Source organism: Peromyscus maniculatus, chromosome 19, assembly GCF_049852395.1.
Source record: "Peromyscus maniculatus bairdii isolate BWxNUB_F1_BW_parent chromosome 19, HU_Pman_BW_mat_3.1, whole genome shotgun sequence".
Lineage (NCBI taxonomy): Eukaryota > Metazoa > Chordata > Mammalia > Rodentia > Cricetidae > Peromyscus > Peromyscus maniculatus.
The window spans coordinates 36,989,151-37,006,572 of record NC_134870.1 but is presented as its reverse complement, the minus strand read 5'-3'; the positions used below and the strand labels follow the sequence as shown (position 1 = coordinate 37,006,572).

The following is a 17,422-nucleotide window of genomic DNA, read 5'->3' as shown; positions in this document are numbered from 1 at the left end:
CATTAGGTACATTTCCACTGATTATCTTTGTGGTATAGTGTATACAGGAGGTATAAGAGTATGGTTAGTGCTAGGTTTAGCTATAACATGATATAAACAGTTTCCATAGTCTTCTCTGTTTCAAAACATAATTAAGTCAGCTTTGGTTTATACCCCATTCATGATGTCAGGGTACATTACTGCATAGTCCCTGCCGTGATTGCTTGGGGGCATGTATTACTGCGCCCCTGGTGTGGGCTGCACAGGAGGGATGAGAGGAGAAGCCCATTTCCTATTCAAATTTTATTTGTGAAATGAAACTTCTCCTTGACAAAGCATGATTTACTTAAGAGCACATATCTCTAATCTCCCAAAGTCCATGTATAAATACATTGTATTTATTTTGTTCTCAGTAGAGTCTCAGCAACCCCCCCCCCATTTAACATGTAGTATTTTACAACTTAGATGATCACTCGCTGAAATTACTTAACTCTCCTTACATTGACAGTTGTGCCCTAGACAGTTTCACTTTCTAGTCTCAGACACATGCTAAGTGAGTCTTCATTTTGAATGGCTTCCATGCCACCACTGTAAGTAGCAGAAGACAGATCAGATAGGCACGTGGTTTTTCTTCCTTTGGCAGAACAACTGGCTGCAAAGAAGAGTTTGAGATTTGCTACTACAACTTGGGGTCTCTGGGAATGCCTTTCTCACTACTGCCTATGAGGAAAACTCAACTTCCATGTATCTGCTCTTCTTTTAGCACTTTTTATTCGGGTTTTCGAATTTGTGGAGTGGTACATGACCACCAATGGAAACCCGAAGCACTCACTGGAAATGTCCAGCTCACTCTTCCTCAGTGTGTCAACCTTTGATCGATCATAAAGCATCTTAAATGTATAACAAATCTCCCCTTTCTTCATCCTTGTGTCAGATGCCGTGATTGACACGACTGCATTGTTAGCGGGTATTTGTAAATGCTATGCTCCTTATACTGTGTTGGAGACCATGAACCTATAGCGAAAAGCCTAATTGGAAACAAGTATGTTTCTAGAAGTTGGGATTTTTTTAGCTTGGGATTTCATAAATTATTCTTTTTGATTATGAAATAAAACTGTCTGAAAACAGCTCAGAATGCAAAAAAAATTCTCATACTAATGTTTATGTTACATTTATACAGGCTCAGTTGTGAATAGTCAAAGTGAGGTAATTAAGGACCAAATTAGACACTATTAGAATAATCACCTGATTTCTTTCCTAGCAACTCAAACCCAAATATTATATGAGACTCATCAACACAGTGACACTATCGCTTAGAACATCCCTAGGTTTTGGATCAATGCCAGAGTCACATTGCTGTGAATGATTAATGCATATAATTTAAGACTAAAGAGGTATGTAAACTGTTCTTATAGTAATTCACTTCACAGACTAGTCAGATAACTCGTCTTTTTCACAAGAAAAACTGTCTGAGAAAGGCATGAGGAAACTGCTCACATTGTAGATGCAATCTCTGATCAATGGGAGTGCTAATTTAATAAAAGGTACACCAAGTAATAGTAACACTGGTGGGAGAAATGCCCCATGATGTCAAACTTTTAAGGATATCAGGGGTTCCAGCAAAAGACACTTGCCCTGCTTTCTACACACCCGGCACTGCTGGCTTTGTAGAATTCTATAGCTTTACCACCTTAAAAGAGATCCCGCTTTTTAGTTTCTATGCCTTATTCATCTCTTCATTCACTGCCTACTGTGCTGAGCACTGTTTAACAGATATGACAGCTTGATGTTAGTCTGAGGATTTGTTCAAGTTCACAGGGGTTACCTTCACTAAGGGGGAGGCTGGCCCTGACCAGCACTCCGACTGCCTTTCAGCACTACATGGCCAAGGCTAGCACTTAATGCTTTCTCTTTCATCGTTCTTCTTCTCCAAACTATGCACGGGTCAGTATGGTTCTTCCATTTGTCCTCTTCCTCTCAGCTTCCTAACAGCATTCAGCAAATACTCATATGGGTCACAAGATATGTAATATATAATGTGCTCATCTACCCTGCCTTTAGGATCAAAGTAATAAAGTATTTGAAGGCTAATACTGGGCCTTATTCGATTCTGCACTGCTGGCCAGTTCTGGGAAAAGTACAGAGTAGGACTGGTGCTCATTGACTTATGGGGCCATGTCAAATTTGGTCTCAGTCTGGGTTTCCCTGGGCCATGTGCTAGGCTCTCATAGTCACACACAGATTCAACAGAGAGGAATGATTCTTGCTCATTAGTCAACATAAGTTGTGTTTGTCATGTCATATCCCAAGGTCAACGCAAAACTTATTTTGACAGCAGCAAAAACGATTCCACTGTGGATGTTAACAGCTGACAAACTATTTTCATCAATGCTTCTCTATTAAGCATTTAATTAATATTAGAAGTGACAAAAATATTTCAATTCTGGTCTCAAATTTCAGAGTTTGGTTATATAATGAAAAGCATTGCAGAGATTAAATGCATGTGATCAATATACCATCATTTCTTTCCTAAAACCACTTCTTTCCTGAAATAACATCGTAACTATGGCAACGCAATTAAAAAGATGTAAACTTAGAGCAACCAAAGGAAAGTAAAGGAGACACCATAGAGGAGGAAGAAACTTTTTATGAATGAAAATGTGTCCTATTTTAAACCACCATGGAGCAATGGGTTATTACATTTTTTACTTGATCATAAAACAAACTTTTAAAAATCTGAAAAAAAATGGAATAATGTGTAACAAGATATTGTCTATCCATCAAAAACAGACAAAGATTCTGGAGAGAGGGTGAAAAACTAAAGTGAACTACAGACTTGTTCTATTTTAATGTCCAAAGAGAATCTACAGAATAATCCCAGGGAAGGAGAAGAGACAGAGCTCCGAGGCCTCTCTGAATGGAAGGGGACAGTTAGACTCTAAGGAGGCTAAGGTATTAAGGGGCCAAAAACCAAAGAAGGGATATCCAGAGGGAGAGATTCAAGAGCTCTGCAGCAACCGCCTTGATTCTCCCAGCCAGTGGTACAGTATCTTCATGGAAAACTATTTGATCCTGGGGAAGGGAAGCCCTGTATGGCCAGTGATGGAGAGCCATCAATCAAAGACAGACCACAGGAAATGACAGGCTATTAAGTGGAGATAAAACTGTTGATTTAGACACAATAGACTCAAGCTTATGGGCATGCTACATTCCACAAAATTCCACTGTAACAAAGTAAAGAATAACACAATCAAAAAAAAAAAAAAACACGAAGAAATAAAAGACTGATTCCAAAGAGGGTAGAAATAGAGGGTGGGGAATAGGCAACAGATGAGATAAATCAAGCACACAGAACTCTAAAGCCCATTTATCCAAGTAGATCCTCAATCACATTAAATATAAAGGGCCCAGCGATCTCCAGTTACACAGATATCAACCATGCAAGGGACGGGTAAGTTACAAAACTGATAACAGAAAGCCTGATAAGGGTTGATGGATCTACAGGTACCTGCTCTCCTTGTTCCTTCCCAACAACTAACAGGAGTGAGAAAGCTCATTCTTTAGGTGCAGATTGGAGAATCAGGGACTCAGGGTCCAGAGAGGGGCAGAAGAAATGCTTAGATCTGGGAAAGATTGGGACTTCAGGTTTTTAAATGAATCAGTACCATCCATTTCTACCCCGTTCTCTCCCTATCCCTGACTCTAGTATGACAACTTGCTAATAGAAAGAAAGGAAGTTTTTAAAATTGAAAAATAGAATGGCTTCAAAGGAGAGATAACACATTCACACTAAGAAATTGAGGACTCCTTAATACAACATCAGCTTTCACCCTTTGCCAAGTCTTGTTCGATAAATATCCTTTCTCCTAAAACAGAGCTTCCAACTGTCTTCCAAATCCCTCTCTCCAATATAAATGAGTAACAGTTGGCACCCATTTTCTGCTTTCTGAAGAAGAAGTGCAGATAAAATAGAGGAGGTAGAGAAGAGGGGGACCACAGAAGGACCTTGAGACACTGAAGACAGAGGTGAGTGCCTTAGCTTTGTAAGCTACATTACAGATGCCTCTAAGGGAATACTGTAGTGATACAATTCAGATTACAATATAATCCCAGCCATACCATAATTCCAATGCAAACTGAAATAAATTGCCTAGAAAATAGAACACAAAGAAACAAAACCAAAACCAAAAACCTTCTCAGGAGTGGAGATTTAGCACTCAGCAACTGCCTTTCTGTGGTGGTATTGTGTTCCCCAAAATATTGTGTACCTTAATAAACTTATCTGGGGTCAGAGAACAGAAAAGCCACTAGTTAGGCAGTGATAGCACACGCCTTTAACCCTAGCATTCCAGAGACAGAAATCCCTCTGGATCTCTGTGAGTTCAAGGCCACATTGGAAACAGCCAGGCATGGTGACTCACGCCTTTAATCCCAGGAAGCCAGCCTTTAATCCCAGAGAGTGGTGGTAGAAAGCAGAAAGTTATATAAGGCGTGAGGACCAGAAACTAGCAGCATTTGGCTGGTTAAGCATTTGACTGGTTAAGCGTTCAGGCTTTTAAGCAGCAGTTCAGCTGAGAGCCATTGGGATGAGGACACAGAAGCTTCCAGTCTGAGGAAATAGGACCAGCTGAGGAATTGGCAAGGTGAGATAGCTGTGGCTTGTTCTGTCTCTCTGACCTTCCAGTATTCACCCCAATAACTGGCCTCGGGTTTGATTTTATTAATAAGAACTTTTGAGATTCATGCTACACCTTTCCATAACAATAGAGACTGGAAGGGATGAAATAAAAATGCCCTGTTATTTCTTCAACAGGAAAACTGGAAAGCAGGCATTTTTTTCCTAAAGGAAACATTTTAAGAGAATCTATAAACATAAACATAAACATAAACATAATAATAATAATAATAATAATAATAATAATAAACAACTAAGCCAAGGGATATCACTGTGAAATGCAAATAATAAGCAAAGGAAAAGATATGAAAGCTAAAAAAAAAATAGATCCAAACTTAACTATGTGTTGGAAAGGGCAATGTATATTTTTTGGTTTTGCAGTGGGAGAGATGGGGCATCCAGGAGGACGAGGAACTGAACAGGTATTTCTCAGGCCCACTCTGCTTGGCTTGCACACTGAGCAGACACAGAACCTATATACAGTTCTCTGTGTAGTGCTAACCTGGAATGGAGGTGACACCCTCAGGGGATGAGAGGTGTCTATGTCTCCATAAAGTTCCAGACAGCCCATTCGGTATAGATTAACTGGTGGCAAACCTGAATAAGTAAGTCTGAAAATCCATGTTTCCACTTGCAAATTCAGAGATGTGAGAGAAACATACATGATGCTTCCATCACACATGCAACTATGTGCAGGTAGTTTCTATTTACAGAAAAATCAGACCCAATGTATGACTCCACTAATCCAGACGTATAAGAATGGGAAGCAATCCAAGGAAGGAAGATATCTGTTCAGAGGAGAGAAGAGCTGAGAGCCAATGGTTCAGACAGGAGAGGGAACATGAATCATTTACTTTCCATCGCTCTGCGTCAGGGATACTCACCAGTTGTTGCATTAGAGTCTCCTGGGAACCATTAAGAAAATACTGTCCACTGCCCCTCTACTAATTAAACCCAACTCTCTAGAGGTGGCACTATGACATAGGGATGGATTGTCTTTTAAGCTTCCCAGGTGATTTTAGCGAGTTACAAAGTTGCAAAGGCGTTAGAATTTTTTCTTTTCTTTTCTTCTGCAATGGGATTCCCATTCAATCAGATATTGAATATTTCTATGTACAAAGGAACTTTTAGAGGCACAGAGAATGCACAGAAACTGTGTTTACAAAACATGATTGTGGGTAGTAAGGGAATAGGAAATCTATAATAAATAGTGCAAAGACATACTGAGGGAAAATATATAGAAGAGATGGAAAGAAACAACAGGGTTGTGTAACACTGTAACGCGGATGCCGAAAATCAGTTTTAAATCAGGATTAAAACAAACTCCAGCCAATGTAAAAATTTTACTGAAAACCTGATGGTGCTCTCAAGTATAAATGCTGTCATGATATGCAACAGGAAACAACTCTAGAAACAGTTCTCAGAAAGTTATTTCTGAGCAGAGACTGAACTGCTCTAACCCAAGACTTTCTCAGGTCCTTCCTCTTATACCTCCTTTCTGAGCATCACTGTGTCCAAAACATAAGGATCCTGAGGATCCCAGAGATATAAAGTAGCAAGAGCTGCAGAAAGACACAGTGCAAAGCTACTTAACTTAACTTTTGGCCCAGACCAGTACAAGTTTTCCAAAATTATGGAATTCTTTATTGACCTAAAGTGAGTTTTTATTACCTCAATTTTATTTTGTTCCTTTGTCTTTATACATTTGGAATTTTTTCCTCTTTTGATTTAGGGAAAAAATCTCTCTCTCTCTCTCTCTCTCTCTCTCTCTCTCTCTCTCTCTCTCTCTCTCTCTCCATATGTGTGTGTGTGTGTGTGTGTGTGTGTTTGTGTGTGTGTCTGTCTGTCTTTCTCTGCCTCTCCAAAATCCATGAATCCATGATTTCTTCCCATTCATACTTTGGATATAGAAGATTCAGTTTTGGGTAGACGCCATCAGTGGGTATGTTCTGAGCAAATAAGCTGAACCGAGCTTAAAATAAAGCTCAACATTCCCAAAGGGAAGGAGAGGAATGGCAGAACATACACAGGTTTTCAAGACTGAATAGGACCCTTATGCTTCCCTGAAAAGATGACAAATATGTTTCATGGGCTGAGTCTAGTATTCATTTATGATGGAAGAAGTGACATCAGCAATGTCTAGTGTCAATAAGTTAACAGTCTTAGATCTGATCTCTCTCTCTCTCTCTCTCTCTCTCTCTCTCTCTCTCTCACACACACACACACACACACATATACACACACACACAATTATAGCTATTTGACTATGTCAAAAAGCTTCAGGTACAAGATTGACAATACATTAACATCCTGTTAACAGAGAGAAGGCCTTCTCCTTCAGGTTCTCTTTGCTTAAGATGGCTAGGGAAATCTGAACAGCTCTTGGAGAGAAGTTACCTCCCAGGTCATGGGAATGAGACTAATTTTAAATAAAACAAATTCTGATATTCTCCAATATATATTCTAGGAATATTATTTAAATATTAAATGTATATTACAATTAAGTCAATAATGTATGCATATTTAAAATGGCTTTATTTCTAAGTAAATAAAATGAAAAAACCAGAAAGAGAAAAATTTACATGCACACACTCAACAGGTCATTCCAAGGTCAAGTGGGAACAGTTTGTAGGGTAGGTATGTCCCATGAATAGAGAATACTCCTGACCTTAACCTGGGACCAACCAAAACCAAAGGGACAAACAACAAACAAAATCAAGAATCCCTAGGATATATTGAGGAGCTAGCTGGGCTTCTAGTAAAGACATCAGAAAAATTTGTAGTAAGCTTCATATCAATAGACCTGAAGAGCCAAGTGTGGTAGCACAGGCCTGTAATCCCAGAGGAGGATAGAAGCCAAAGGACCATCTTCCAGGTCAGTAAAGAATTCCTAGTTTCTTGAGACCTTATCTCAAGAACAACACACTGCCGGAGGGTGGGGTGTGGGATGCCACATGCTTTTAATCCCAGCACTCAGGAGGCAGAGGAAGGTGGATCTCTGTGAGTTCGAGGCTAGCCTGGGCAACAGAGTGAGTTCCAGGAAAGGCACAAAAAACAAACAAAACAAACAAAAAAGAAACAACACACAACAACAACAAAATATACCAGCACATCAGTGAAACAGGATAGTCTGGAATTTGGCACAAAAGCCTGTTTGGGACTGTACTCTCAGGACTCATGGGACTAGCAAATGCCAGAAGGACCTTTTAATTATGACAGGCTGACATTTCCCATCCAAGGTTCTCACTATTTCTGTTTCTTCCCTGATTTCCTAACTGGACTTATTTTAGCTTTCTGGGGCAGACCTCATTGATGTAACTGTGAGGTCCTCCAGTGTAAGTGAACTCTAGTATAGACACAGCAATGTTTGGCCAGGCTGAAAACTCCCCTTACCAGAAGTCAAGTTTACTAGAACACATAGCATAGTCCACATTTGTCAGGGGCATAGTCTGCACTTGCCATGTGGCAGCCTTTGTGCCTGGCAGAGAAAGTGCGTCTGTATTGGTTGGGATGGGTACTAGTTCTGGGAATTCCTACCAGGATATCCCAAAGGGTGACAGCAAGCTGGCAGTTTGCTGTACTTCTCAGAAGCCAAGGGCAGCCACTAGGTGGCAGTACCACATCAGTTTATTCTCACCTTCACTCTGGCATTTGCCTGGCTGGTGCTGGTGCCATGAAGCAATGTGATGTGTAGAAAAGCCCTCTCCTGATGCCCCACTCCATCTCTATGACAAAGGAGTAAAACTCCTCTCCTGGACACTCTAAAAACAGGTGGCATTCCACCATCAGAAACAGGGTAGAGGAAAAGGGACCTGGCCTCTCCACTCCTATACCAAGGAGCCCAGGGAGCTACCCAGAATCTGGGAGGCCTTTGAGTGTGTGTTGGGGCAGGGGTGGGGTGGAATGAGATTTTCTGTCTGGATACTGATCCATTCTACCCCTGTCAAAGGTAGATCTAGGGTTACAGCACTGCTCCACAATTTACCCAGCGTGGATTCTCTAGATCAAAGGTCAGACCCTAATAGCCATCTATAAAAAGATAAAAATCCCCCTGGCTGTTTCAGACCAGGCCATGTTGGATACAAACCAGCATTTGAAGATGGAAAAGGCATCTGAGATAGGGCAAGGGAATTCACTGCATGCGAAGTACTGCCCAACTCTTAGCTGTGTCTGAACCAAGGCAAAGGAGTCTCGGTCTCTGAGCCTCACTTTCCCTCAGATGCAAGACTCTGACCTTTTGCCTCATCAAGTATTCCTGAGCCTCAAGATGAAGACATGAAGTCCACATAGATGCTGTGTTCTATAGTGGCCAAGGCCTTTTTGAGAATGCGAGAGTAGACACAAAGAAAAGACATCCCTTCCCGCAGCTACCCTCTCAGTCCCGTAGTTGCCTCTGTGGCTAATGCTACACTTCTATCTTTGTGTCAGTAGGGAGCAGGGGTCCCTTGTTCTGTCTGTATGGACAGTGAACCCTTGAGAAAGTTTTGACGGAGCTTCTGTCTAGGGCTCCCGGTCAACTGAAAAGAATGTACCATGCTGACCCAAAGCCACTTCCTCGGCAGGCCCACAGCTATGGGAGGCAGTCACCATGACACACTACTAAATTTCTAATTTTCAAAATCCATCAAATAAAAATTGCAATGTGGAACATACGATGATAAGATGCTCCGGCCTGCCTCCAGCCCTGCACAGTTCTGAGCTGTGCTCCTAGTGAACTAGAACATTCCTGAGCACTGTAGCTTTATTCCTTGGTGACAGAGTCAGAAAAACGAGGCACCAAACCCGAGTAGAGCAAGTTCTCAGGACACGCAGCTGAAGGGGACTCCAGCGAAGCTGATGAAAAGGACCACACATATTCTTAGGTCATTTTCAAGGTTTACCAGTTACATTTTCCCATTTTGACTCTAAGAACTAATTTCAGAACACCTACTAGCGTTGCAGCTTGGGCAGTTAAAACATAGCTTTGAACAGTTTTAGGGATTTGGAATGGTCATCAAAAAATGCTTCCTGGAGCTTCTCACCAGCAAGCAACAAGGCAGACAGTGTATACCTGCTGAGTGAACCACACACCCATTTCACCAAGATCACTGGCAAGAGTCTCAGCCATCACTGCAGCCAGTAACCCCAAATGAATATTTAAATTCATTTTCACTTTACCCGGGTGAAATAAAGTTTTCCATAGAGAGCCATGAATTTGACTTGTCAGGTTGGTGAGAGAAAGCTTCCTACCCAGGAAATTCAGGACTCAATGCCAAGTGGTACTGCAAAAGAAGCTTCCGCCCCTCGTCTTGCAGGTGAGAGAGGGTAGCAAGGAGCAGTATTCCAAAAGTCAAGAAAACAAATGGATGTGATGGTTGGTCCTCAGTTGTATAATGCTTGCTGGATATCCTTCAATAGAAGCCTTTACTGATGTTTGCTCCCATTGAACTACACTGCACATGTGTGAATCTGCCAGCCCCATGATGTTTCCTATTAAAATGAAAAGCTTGGGGTGATGACAACCCCTTGGCCAAGTGCAGCAGCTGGATCTAACTTCTGACTGCTTTCTGTGGTGATGGTGAAGGATTAGGTATATAGGCAAAAACCAAAGGGATCAACATCAATATTCCACCAAATCAGGCTAGGAGTTACTATGTGCACAGCTTGGTAACCACAGGGATAATTGACAGCCTTGAAATAAGTATCTGTGTGTGTTCTACATAGACATTCTCTAGGCAGCTCATAGAAAATACCTGACCTAGAAACATAAAAACTAGACTAAGTAAGAACCGCAGCACAGTTGCCCAGAAGGAGTCTTCACAAAATGAATGAAAAAGTTCCACACTGGGGTAGAGCTGGCCAATAGGGATTTTTCACTTCATTTTGATGAACTTTAAAATGAATTCAAAGAGCTGTATGGGATTATTCACTGCCCTGTTGGAGAAAGAGGATGAGGAGTTGAGTTGTGGCATGAGAGGCATGGACCATGAGCTCTGACAACGCAGTAACCACAGTCCATCCCCAAGAGTCCCTGAACCTCTTTTCTCTGCTAGAGTGAAATGGGAGTAAGAAAGATGACATAACCCAGATCCTCAGACGCATCAGCTACAGGGACATGAGACACAGCATGTGATGCTTCCCTCTCATCTGGTTGCTTACTTTGGGGATATGCTTCATTCAGATGTGTGTCGATTCCCTTAGTACTTTAGTTGATACAGCAGGTGCTGGGGCAGAGGAGAAGCCAAGAATCCTCACTGACCAGTTCTGATGTCCGAAAACCATGAGGGATTGTCTTAGGCGCTACAGGAAGGCAATCAGCCCCCTTTCCTTTCCCCATCCTTCCTGCCATTTCCACCCTCTAGGATACAGCCAGTATGCAAGGTGGGGCGCACAGAGGGATGGCTGTGGGTAGGGCCCCACTTTTCAGATCCTCTTAAATGCTAGAGTCTTCCCATTTTCAGGTATCCCCACTCTGCTCATCTGACATTTTACTTAAAAAAAAATAAAAATAAAACAAGCAGAAACAAGGTCTCCATTCATGTATTTATAATTTTCTATATTGCTCAATCATATGTATGTTGACAGAAAATGATACAAAAGTCAAAGAACAAGTATAGCGATGATCCCTTCATTATTTTTCATGTTCACTATATGTCAAAACTATTTCCAATACATGTTTCCATGGTGCAAACACTCAACGTTTAAAGTAACAAATCAGGATGCAGCCCATTTCCTTTCCTTGTGTTTGATTTAAAAACATGTTCACTCTTTTAAGTCATGTATGTTTGTAATAATAATGTTAATAATCATAATGTTTGTTTGTAACATTTCCATACATTCTCTTGCTGATGTAAAGGCAGCTGAAGGCTTCATAAAAGTGCTGACTTCAAACAATGAAAAAAGATGTCAGAAATAACTGCCATATTTTTTTCTTAAATGGAAATAAAGTACATTATATGGAATTTTTGGTTTTTGGCTATTAAATGCTTGTTTGATTCACAGTATACTTATACGTAATTAATATACAGGCTGATTATTTTGAAATTATTAGACAAATATCTTTTAATATATTGTTCAGGACATATCTCACACAATTTCTCTTTCTTGCTCTATTTTTGTGTATGTATACACACAACATGTATACATATACAGAGAGATATATGGAATTCAGAATTGTAATCTCCCATCCTATATAACGTGTGAAGCATCTGAACTTAGCTTTCTGAGCACAAAGGACACGTTGGCTTTGACATAGGGATTCAAACAGAATCCAGCCTAGATGATGAAGACCCACACTGCCTAAGTCACTGGGTAATGGCTCAGTGTAACGGGTGGTACAAAGAGAACAATTAGTTCAGGAGACTCTTGAGGATGGCTCAGAAGAGAGGTAGACTTTCTGATGTTGTGTCTGCTTTCCTGACTCATTAGATGAGACATGAAGCACTGGAGACATAGTGTTCTGGTGTAGACACCAGAACGGGCAGGTCCACCCAGGGCTGTGCTGAGGCTTCAGGTCGGAACAGTGGCCAGATGTCTGTAGGTGCTGTCTCTCCTAAGTACCCCGGCACAGCACTCAGCTGGCTTCCCTTCATATCTTCCCATCTGTTCAGCTTGTGTCTCCAAATACCAAGCTGCCCCAAGATGGAGTTGTCTTTACCTGTGCCTCATCCTTGAAATCAAGGAGCCATATGTTCTGACACATACACCTTCAAATGCTCCCAAATTGAGCCATTGTTCTTGGCATGGCTCCTGCTTGCCTCTTCCGTTTTAGTTCCTTGCATCCTGGGCTCCAGCTGAAGGACTTTCCATTCATGGGACACATGCTGCCCTCATTCCTAAGGGCACTCATGTGCTGTCCCTTTCTCTTACACCTTAACCCTTCCTTAGCTGAGCTTCTTTTCCTTCATATTCTACCTCCAAAGTCACTTCCCAGCACTGTCAGCCTGCCCCCCTCCTGCTAAGAATGGCCTGTAGACTGTCTGCTGTCAAGCCGCGTGGTACACAGAACTAGCCCCACGGCCTTTACGCCGTCACTCATTTAAAGGGTTGTCACTGTGTCTTGTGTTGTTCAAAGCCCTGTGCCCCGTGTTAGAGAGAATGAATGCTAACTGACACGACAGATGTTTAACACAGACTTATGATGAGTGAGGCAGTCCCAGTATCCATTTTCTTTTTCTAGAGATGAGATGACCGAGGCCAGAGCATAGAGCAGACATCTTAGTACTATAGCAACAAGTCTCTCCTTTTCTTGTGGTCTCTGTGGTCTCTGCATACTGTCCTCTCCCCCATTGCCTGAACCGTCTTTCTAAGACAGCAGTTCTCAACATGTGGGTTGCGACCCCTTTGGGGTTGTCCAACGACCCTTTCACAGGGGTCACCGAAAGCCACCAGAAAATACAGATATTTGTATTACGATTCAGAACAGTAGCAAAATTACAGTTAGGAAGTAGTATCAATGAAAATAATTTTATGGCTAGGGGTCATCACAACAACTGTATTAAAGGTCGCAGCATAAGGAAAATTGAGAACCACTGTTCTAAAACATAAGCTGAACTGTGTTACTTTGTCTGCTCACCTTGGGTGGGTCTATACTGCCTAGAAAGAAAGTTACTTCCATTAAAATAGTATCTAAGGCCACTAATATTCAATTGGTTTGAATTCACCTTTCTCAGCATTTCCCCTGTCATCAGCCACATGGCCAAGTCTGTCACTTTTGCTCCTTTGCTTCTAACTGTCCTTAGCTGACATTTCGATCTTCAATGCTCTTCCCATCTGAGAAGCATTCCCCATTCCCTTAGGCAGGAGTCCAGATGTGCTGCAGAGGCCTTGTGCTCAATTATAGCTTCCCTTTTTTATTGGACCACCTGCCTCTTCCACTAACCATTGAGCACCCATAGGGGGTGTCTCTTCAACCCCACTGATGGACTCAGTATTCAGTTCCCAGTAGAAGCCCAATACATTTTGCATAGTGGATTAGGAAGAGTCAAAACCCTATAAGCTTAATAAGTAAAGAGGTCTCAATTTGGAAATTAACTGCTTTAAATAGGAACATAGAAGCAGAATAAATCAAACATAACAGCTGTATTTCTGCAATGCAGCCAAATGGAGACTAATAACTTAGATTATTCTTGCCAACACACTCATCTATAGCTTCCTGTTTTCCATTGTCATTCGTCATGGAGAAATTAACAAATTTGAAGGAAACCTCTATTTTATATTAATTTCAGTGCAATTAATTCTAAGTCCATGAAACTAGTTGGAAAGTATTATTAATGTATCTCTCCCATATAAAAGAACATGTCCCTCAGTTGTGACGAAATCTTTCAAGCACCTGTGGTCCTAGTACATCGTATTTTTATATTCTTCAGTTTGATTTTGACTGCAGAAGAAAATGTTCCTTATATAATGCTAATACAGCAGCATTTGGTGACTCTAAAGGTATTGATGCATATGACAATGAAAATCATGTGGCAAATGCTAGAAACAGCCTATAGAGAACTCTACACTGTAACAGAAGACAAACTATACCGGTGGCACTTGTTATAAATAGGGACATTCTTAAAATCTAAAGGTCCTATTCATTACAGTGTCTGCAACACCAAGGGTCTCACAGGGCTGTTCAGAAAGTGAAGGCATTGTAGATATATACTTGCCTGATTTTTAATGGCGATTAACAAAAATAACCAATTTTAAACAAAACTAGAACTACCCATAAAATGATGTTATAACTCAAAGATACAAACTAGAGCAAACAAAAATCTCACACAACTAAAAATAAAATTAAAAAAAAATCCTTACTAGTACGTTGTCACTTTCTGTTTAGGGACAGATAGGAAATTAGGGTACACTAGGAAAGAAATCTCACATGCTTTCTCTCAGAATTTTTTTTTTCTTTCTGAATAGCCACTGTCCATTTCCTTATAATTAAGATTGATAAGTGGACATCAGAAGCTATCTAGTTCCATTTTATTTAATAACTAGGAAACTGAGACTTAGACATGTGAACCAATTCCCTCAGAATGCAGGCTTATGGTCAGCCAAGGAGAGTTTGCACTCTGGCCGGCCTCTTCATGCTCCCATACAAGGTAAGGCTTTGTTTGTCATGTCAGTAACCCCAAGGCTCACAGACTGGCATCCAGGATTCAATACTGGCCACCCATGGATCTGTTTTATAGGCCTTCGCAGATTATTTCTACTATAAAAAATTTAAAGCTTCTAAAATCAGTGCCCTTCATTAAACTGCTTTCCTGAGAGCCCTTAAGGGCAGAAAAATAATTTTAGTAAAATCCATTTATTCATAGAAAATTAAATATTTTATGCAATGGATAATTTGAGATCCTTGTGTTCTTTTTCTTTTTTAACTCTTCCTTCTGATTTGGACTCAGGAAGCAAGATATTTCTTATGTAACCTTCATGAAGCAGCTCCTGATGATTCTGAAGTTCTTTCTTCATGAGAACAATGAACATTATGTGGCCAGATGCCGAAAATAACCTATAAGACTTCCACTGAAGCAGAAAAATTTTAAATCAACTGTTAGTGCTGTGTTAAATATCCCCATATTCTCAGCCTTTGGGTAATCAACCATCCCCCTACCCCAAACGCCCTGCCCCCAACCCCTGGCATCTGAACTCCAAGGGAGAACCAGCTTTTCCCTTATCACTTTTCCCTCACTGCTCCACACCTGAACAGAATCCCTGACTATGCGTCCCCCTCATCCTTCCCCATGCCGTATTCTTAGTCCTGGTCAGGAAGAAACAAGTCATGTTGTCACACATTCCCCACTCCCTTCTTGTCATATGTCTCTCTACTATCCTTACTAACTGGGACACATCTCTCATCTTTTGCTCTAGATTAGAAGTCCCAAAGTCAGGTCTATAGTGTGGGGCTTCCACAGCTTTGCCATTCTTAAGCCTTGGCAACATGTGTCAGGCAAGCCGCTGAGAACAGCAGGTCATGGAGATGTACTAGATGAGGGCAGAGAGGAGACATGATCTGAGCACAGAAGCATGAGAATGTCTAATACTGAGGAAACTGAGTCCCCACCTGGTGAATGGATTTTCCACTGTTCAGCTGACAGGTAAACTCATGATAACTCAGTCCAAAATATCCGGTAACCATCTGTTCCAAAACATATTTTTTTCCTGCCTATATTTTTTCTCTACAATTCAATATGTAAATGTTCCCTGTCTTAACTTGTGTGCTCATAACAGAATCTACTCTTCTTTTTTCTCCTACTGACGTTGCCTGTACACACACACACACACACACACACACACACAGAGAGAGAGAGAGAGAGAGAGAGAGAGAGAGAGAGAGAGAGAGAGAAACAGAGACATAGAGACACAGAGATGCAGATACACATGGATACCTACATATAGACTGAGTTACACAGAGAAAGAGACACATAGAAACAGAGAGACAGATACACACACATAGATACACACAGAGACAGATACACACACAGAGGGACAGAAAGAGAGAGATACACAGACACAAAGAGACTCACATGAAGAGATAGATACACAGTCAGACAGACAGACACCCACACTCATACACCCACATAGAGAGAGGCAGAAACACACAAAAACAGACACATATTTAGACAGACATATATACATGACAGATACACACATTTACACATCCACACAGAGACATGGACAGATACACACATTTACCACATTTACACACACACACACACACACACACACACACACACACACACACACACACACACACACACACACAGCACTCTTTGGCTGTAACACTGATGCTCTAGAGGGACACAGGCACCTACCTGAATGGCTCTAGATTATTTTCCAGTGAAGTCACTTTCTTACCGTTTTGTTTATCCCACAGCCAGGTTGTCACTAACTGCTGTTACCCTCATGCCAGCAGCTTCCTTCCCTTTGTAATTTGCAGCTATTTGAGAAATAGGACTCTGAGCTGCTCCACAATAGCGTCTAATGAAAGGCAGAAGGCACTCACTGAGACCGCCAATTATTTTTTTCTATGAATAAGGCAGATCAGCTTTAAGCACTAGTATTTCTGGCTATTCATTCACTGTCTTGATTCTTGCTTAGCTGAATTCTGGATGAACAAGCTGCTGGATAAAAGACGACTGGGTGTGAATTGAGGTGACACAAGGCCAGCTGCTTCTTTTATGAAGCCCTTGTTTTAGATATGTTCTTATATCGGTAACCTGTTACAGGGAGACACCTGTGTGTTCTCTGGGGCAACAAATCTGTGACTGCCTGCTGAGTTAAAAAAAAAAAAAAACAAAACAGAGCAGTGAAAACAGAATGATGTCACCACAAGAACGATTCCCCCTTTTTTCTACATTAATACACAGTTTGAAAGGATAGGAGCTTCGTGTTGTCACTGAGTCTCCCCAGAAACTAATGGGTATTTTAGAGAGTAGGGAAAGGTAACAGGATTTTATTTGTTGTTTAAATGTAATTTCTTCTGGCAGTTTATTTTTTTCTCTCTAGCTTCTCTGTCTCCTGTCTGAGAACATAAAACACACACTGATACTAATGATATGAAATCTACTGAGACACATTTCATGGGATCTCATATGGTCAGCTTCCTTGAAAGTCTGTGCATTCTAGAGAAAAAAAAATCTGTATTCTGCAACTTCTGATTACTGGGTTTGATATATGCATAGATGATGTTATTAAATTATCTATAATCTTGATCATTTTTATCTGTATGTTCCTTAAGAAATTCTATGCAACTCCAGTTATGAGGGTAAACATGTCCATTTTTGCTTGAATTTGTTCATTGTTTTC

At 41.0% G+C, this 17,422-nt stretch overlaps 1 protein-coding gene across 3 annotated transcripts in view; it reads right to left on the bottom strand.

The window, feature by feature from the left end:
* Kcnn2 (potassium calcium-activated channel subfamily N member 2) overlaps positions 1 to 17,422 on the bottom strand; it is a 389,972-nt gene that overhangs the window by 34,306 nt on the left and 338,244 nt on the right. The window lies entirely within an intron of this gene.